At 40.8% G+C, this 6,754-nt stretch overlaps 1 pseudogene; it reads right to left on the bottom strand.

Moving 5' to 3' along the window:
- Window positions 1–1,449: 1,449 nt before the first annotated feature.
- On the bottom strand, window positions 1,450–1,979 carry LOC118357209 (annotated as a pseudogene).
- Between the last annotated feature and the right edge of the window lie 4,775 nt (window positions 1,980–6,754).

Here is a 6,754-nt window from a genome sequence, read left to right as displayed (position 1 = left end):
TCTTGTCAAAGCCTATTAGGAAACGGCCCCAACATTTCTCACAGGACTCATCCTAGTGGAAATGCTCTCCTAGGCTTGCCTTCCTTCCGGTCTTGTGGCAGTGATCCCATTCTGCTATGTGTCTGAGGCTTCCCCTTCAGCCATGCTACCTTCTCTTGTCTTCATCACTATTTTAATCATTATTGTCTCTTGCGAGGGACTCTTATGCACTTGGTTTTGCTTCTCAGCATAAAGTAAACTCACTTTGACAAAAGATATTTGAAGCAAGGAAATTGGACGAATTCCAAATGGATGAAATGCACTCTAATTATATATGTGACAATTAAGTTTTAAAATGTTATTCATATGCTTCAAAGTGGATTCATTAGAGTTCCATTTTATAGTGTAGCAACTGTTAACAGATATTTTAGGACTGCTTTATCCTCCTTCTGGTCCAGAGAGCTGGATCACACTAAAATAAAGAAAAAATTTAGAAAGGCTCTAAATATACTTGGGTGGGTAATTAGCACTCTTTAGGCAAAGCATTCTCTGAGGGTTATGTTTTGTTTTGATTTTCATACGAACTCTGCTCATTTCAAAAATTCACATGTATTCAGAACTGTAGTAAAGGAGAAAGAGGGTACAGAAAATATATATCTACCTAAGGATATATGGAGGAAAGAAAAAACTACATCTAGGCGGAGAAACTAGAATTAATGAAGTGGGTCTAAATAGGAGAGAAAGCCCTGAGATGATAGAAGCTGCTAACAGAAGGGGTTGGGGGCCAGAGAAAGTTGCTGAGCTTCTGCCCGGAGAGGGATGTGATTATCTCCTCTCTCATGAATATCTGACTCACCACTATAGGTCAAGTCGGAGTCAACAGAAGTTCAACAGGCCACTCAGAGAGCTAAGGCGTCCCAAAAGCTGCCCAATCCTCCTCTCTGGGAGGATGGTGAGGCCTGGGTAGACTCTTTGCAAACTAAGTCAGCTTGTATAATTAAGCCTCACAGCTTGAGACACCCAAGAATCTGGCAGGGCATTCTCCTATAAGCGCTTCTAATCCTTAATGTTTTTTTCGTGAGGGAATAGAACCCCCTTCCCAAAGAGGAGGTTTCTCAAAGAAAAGTTTGCTCAGAATCTAAATCAATAAAACATATATGTGATAGCTTAATATTACAAAGGAAATGTATAATACTAGAAACTTATTTTATGTGTATAAATTTAAAGCATTTATTTATTATGAGATGAATCAGTTCAACACTTTGAAACCCACCTGTGAAATCTATGGTTATGGATGATAGTTACAGCTTTATATATCAGCCTGGGCATCCAATTAATTTCTATATGTTGTTTCGTGTTCACCTTGTCAAATCAATCCATTTCATGAGAGTATTGCCCAGTTGGGTTCAATTCATCTTAAGGCTAATTAACCTTATTATATCTGTCATCAGGTTCTCTCTTTTTTTTTTTTAACGGTGAAAAAAATTTAATTTAGATTTAGCCAGCTGGACTCAGTTTAGATGATTCCAATTTTGTTGGCAACATCCAAAGCATCATAGTCAGGAGCCAGTCGAACATATGCCTTCTTCTCTCCATCAGGCCTGATCAAGGTGTTGACCTTGGCCACGTCAATGTCGTAGAGCTTCTTCACAGCCTGTTTGATCTGGTGCTTATTGGCCTTGACATCCACAATGAACACAAGTGTGTTGTTGTCTTCTATTTTCTTCATGGCTGACTCAGTGGTCAGGGGGAACTTGATGATGGCATAGTGATCAAGCTTGTTTCTCCTGGGGGCGCTCTTTCGAGGATATTTGGGCTGCCTCCGCAGACGCTGTGTCTTGGGTCGTTGGAACGTAGGTGACGTGCGGATTTTCTTTCTTTTTTTTTTTTTTTTTGTGACTGTGGACGCCTTTCAGCACCGCTTTCTTGGCCTTCAAAGCCTTTGCTTTGGCTTCGGCTTTGGGAGGGGCAGGGGCTTCCTTCTCAGCCTTCGACGCCATCTTCGTAAAAGGAATTTCCAAGGCTCGTTTCCAGAGGCTTATAGAGCAGAGTCTCACCAAAGACTCGCGATCCATCAGGTTCTCTTTTTAAATTTTCTTTTTTTTAAATTTCTAGTTTTAAGGTCAAAAAAGCACCCAAAACATATAAGTGCTAAAACTAGAGCTATCTCCAGCATGCCACAGTGCACCTGTGTTATCACAGCGTGCCGGGTCATGGCAAGGGTTTATTTGTTATTGTACAACTCCCTTTTGGCAGAGAATGTGGATGGGGCAATGCCTCCAAGCCTTTTCCAGGATCTTACTGAGCCCAGCCTGTAGGGACTGGAGGTCCATTCAGATGGCCTTACATGCATGGACTTGCACAGGGCTACATTTTTAAAAAGACCCATGTAAAGCAAGTGGCCTTCTAATCAGTAATGGGCACCTGAGGATTTCAGCTGTAGCCACAGAATAACAGCAGACACAGCCCACAGAGTTCAGTTTGCAAACTATTGCTCTAGTGCATGTGGCTCTATTCATCCCCGTCTGGTATAACTTTACGTCTTCATTATCCTTTCTCATTGCATCTTTTTGTCTTGGAGTAGTTCTCTTCTGTTCACTTGGTTTAGCTTTCTTATTTTGGGAAGAATTAAATTGCATTGTTACAGATATTACCCAAGATTCACAGAAGGCATAAATTTGTCACTTTTTATAATAGACGATAACAGAGGTAAGACTCTGTGAGGGGCTTCCAGCACCTGATTTTGGCCTGGCCTGTGAAAGGGAAATTGACACCACACCAGGATGTCTTGATTTTGAGTATGGCTATCAGAAACCTGAAAAGGCACTTTGGTCCTTTTTTTCACAAGACCCAAATTCTTCTGTCAGTCTCTAGACAGAGAATGTAGGACTTGTTTGGGTCTTGCCTTCTGGGATAGAAGTAGAGGGCTGGTGTGTGAGTGGAGTAAGCTCTGTACGTGTGAGGAACAGGATACTCTAGGACATTGTCCTTGACCAGAAGTGACCCAGGACACAAGTCAAGAACCCCTTCACTCTCTCCTGCTTCACACCCCATCTGGGCACTAATCCCTTCATGAGGGCTCCCCTACCCTCATGACCTTATCTAAAGCTAAGTATCTCCCAAAGGCCCCATCTCCAAATATCATTACATTGGGGTTAAGGCTTCATTCAACATATGAATCTGGAGTGGGGGGACATGATTCAGTCTGCAGCAGTGGGCTATATTGTTTCTATCACAACTACTCAACTCTGCCATTGTAGTAAAAAGCAACCAGGAAAAAAAAAATGAGTAAATATGCTGAAATTTGAATTTCATGAATTTTCATGTAAAAACTTGTCATGAATTTTTCTTTCTTTTTTATAAAATTTTTTAAAAAAAATTTTATTTATTTATTTGACAGAGAGACACAGTGAGAGAGGGAACATAAGCAGGGGGAGTGGGAGAGGGAGAAGCAGGCTTCCCGCGGAGCAGGGAGCCCGATGCGGGGCTCGATCCCAGGACCCTGGGATCATGACCTGAGCCGAAGGCAGACGCTTAACTGACTGAGCCACTGAGGAGCCCCATTTTTTTTTTTTTTTTTTTTTTTTTTACTATTCAAAAATGTAAAAATGACTCTTAGCTCATGAGCCATACAAAAACAAGCAACAGGCCAGATTTGTCCTCTGGGCCAGAGTTTGGCAGCGCCTAACCTACAAGGCCACACTTGTCTGGCCCCTTTTGCTTCTCTGACCTTCGACTTTCTTACCACTCTCTTCTCCACCTGAGGCCAGCCTCACTGTCCTCAGCATACCCTCTTAGGCTCTTTTCTTCTATCCCCAATCTCCAAGGGACTGGTCCTCTCCTTTTTTAAAGATTTTTATTTATTTATTTGAGAGAGAGAGATTGAGATAACGAGTGGGAGGAGGGGCAGAGGGAGAAGCAGGCTCCCCACTGAGCAAGGAGCCCAACCAGGGCTCTATCCCAGGACCCTGAGATCATGACCTGAGCTGAAGGCAGACGTTTAACCAACTGAGCCACCCAGGCGCCCTGGTCCTTTCTCACATCCTCACAGGGGCCTTTATTGGGTTTGGTCACATCCTCACAGGGGCCTTTCCCAACTGGTCCTAAAAGACTATCCTCTTATCCTGCTTTATTTTGTTATTTCATTGCTCTTATCACTGTCTAAATGCAAATATCTATTTATTTACATCTTTATTGCCTGTCTTTCCAGCCAGAATGCGAATTCCATGAGGAAAAGGACCTCCTGTGTCCCCAGTGTCTAGATCCATTTCTAGGACTTAAAAGATGTTCGATGGAATACTTAAATAAAAAATATTGAATAAATGAATGACTTGAATGAATGCAGATGCTGAAGTGTTTAAGATTTTTAAAAAGCTTGAAACCAGATTATTCTAATATATGTTATCTATCTTTGATATATAATAGCTGCTACTATCATCACATTTCCAAAGTTTGGATTTATCCTGACAAGATAGAAAGTGTTGCTCTTTTTTTAATAGAAACTTAAAAGGCAACAGTTGGTTTTCCGATGACAGGTGTCTTTCTCTCTCTTGTAATAGCTAAAGTTGTAAATTATTGAGACCAAAATAGTTTGGGAAGATGATGAGTTGAGTTTTGCTTGTTTTGTCTGTCTTTTTGTGAGACAGGATTGAGAAGAGAAGGAGGCCTAGGGATAAATAGGTTCACAGAGTTCAGGACAGTCCCCTGGGATGCTCAGTGAGTTTCCTTACATGTGAAAGAACAGAGCCTTACCCTTGGAGTCTGAGTAGTGGCCATCTAGAGGCCACCCCCTGCCCCTGACCACAAGAATTCCCTTTTCTGGGCCCGATAACTCAAAGGTGGAGAGGTTTCGTTTCTTCCTTTCTTTTACAAGGTGGTAATCTTTTAGCTGCCTATGGAAATAAGGCTGCTTTGAAAGAGGAGCTTTACACATTGTAAACTTTTCCCCCAGGGCAAGTCCGCCATCCTTAATGCTTCTTGAAATTAAAATTTCTTCTCCCCCTCTCTCTCTCTTTTCAACTTTGGTTAGTGAAGAAGAAAGTGAACTTCTCCACACTTGTTAAAAAGTACTGCTTGGATTAAAAAAAAAAAAAAAGTCTGTGTCTGTTTCCTCTACAAATGTGTAAAATCATCAGTTTTGAGTTTGCATTAAAACACTGCAAACTACTCAAGATTTAAATGAAAGGCAAGGTGCTCAGTGGTGAATATAACATGCCACCTTTTGTATAAGAAAGAGGAAAAGAGGAGAATATCTATTTGCATTTGCTTCTGTTTGCTACAGAAGGACTGGAAGAATAAAGAAAGCAGTCAGTGGTTTCTGGTGGACAGATGGGAATGCCAGGGGCTGGTGGGAGGCAAGGTTGGAGACAGAACCTAGGGTGAGACTCTCCCTGTATATTTTTTAATATCATTCTGACTTTTGAATCATGCAGTGCATTCCGTATCCAAAAATGTTAAATAAAAATAAATATTTTCCAAATTCCCAGCTCCTATCTTATTTTGGTCCTTGCACTTTGTCTTCCAGTGTTTTCTTTTTTTCCTCCTTTTTTTTGAGGGAGATGCAATTTTCTTAAAAATGTGGTAAAATACACATAATACAAAATTTACCATTTTAACTATTTTAAGAGTGACTTTCAATGACATTAAGTACATTCACAATGTTGTGTAACTGCCACCAATATTCATTTCCAGAGCTTTTTCATTATTCCAAACAGAAGCTCTGTACACATTAAACAATAACACTCTCCCTTTACATCCCCTGGTAACCTCTATTCTACTTCCTCTCTCCATGAATTTGGCTATTCTAGGTACCTCATTTAAGTGTAATCATACAATATTTCTTTGTGTTTGGTTTCTTTCACTTCGTATAATGTCTTCAAGTTTCATATGTGTTGTAGTATGTATAGACTTTCGTTTCCTTTTTGTGGCTGAATAATATTCTACTCTTTGTATATACCACATTTGGTTTATCCATTCATCTGTTGATGGACATTTGTGTTGTTTCCACCTTTTGGCCATTATGATTGATTTTGACTGCTTTCTTCATACCATTACATACTTAACAGCAAGTAATTATTTGCATTTTATCTTCTTCCCCTTCAAGACTAGGAACTTTGAAAGTAAGGGCATTGTCTTATGTAACTTACTCATCTCTGAATCCCCAGCATCAGTAGAGTAGCAGGCAGGTATTCAGTTGACACTTACTAAATGTCTGCCTGCTGCATGACTAAACCGTAGGTTGAAAATGAGTTTTGAGTTTACTTCATAAAGGACAAAGAAGAATCCAAAGGTATTTGTTCAGCTCTGTCAGCTGTGAAGCAATGATCTTGTTTATTTAGAATTAGTTCTAAGTTAAAGCACATTTAGATGATGGGAAGTAGCTGCAGAAATGTAACCATTTCCAAACACAACATGGCAGCCAGAAGACAGTATTAATGAATGTGGGCTAATAGAAAACACTCCTGCTCTTTGTGTGTGTGAATGTGGGTACGTGACTCCACTGTGAACTGACCGTTGAAGATGACCCGTGCACCAATACCCTACCCCTGCCAGAGGGCACTGTGTTAAGAAGAAAGCAACTAAGTTTAGAAACAGGCAAAGTGAAGTGGCAGTAGGATTTGGGGTAAGTTCACACAGTTGCTTGGCCAGTCTGACCCTGGGCAGATGTCCCCTCATCTCTCAATGATGGATGATGCAGCAGCTTTGACCAAGCTGAACAATCCTGATGCCAAGGTCAGCTGCCAGAGTTTTTTTCCTTTTTGTAAAGGGACCCTGA

The sequence above is a fragment of the Zalophus californianus genome, chromosome 7, assembly GCF_009762305.2.
Source record: "Zalophus californianus isolate mZalCal1 chromosome 7, mZalCal1.pri.v2, whole genome shotgun sequence".
Taxonomy (NCBI): Eukaryota; Metazoa; Chordata; class Mammalia; order Carnivora; family Otariidae; genus Zalophus; species Zalophus californianus.
Note: the sequence above shows the minus strand (reverse complement) of the source record. Positions and strands in the feature narration are given on the sequence as shown.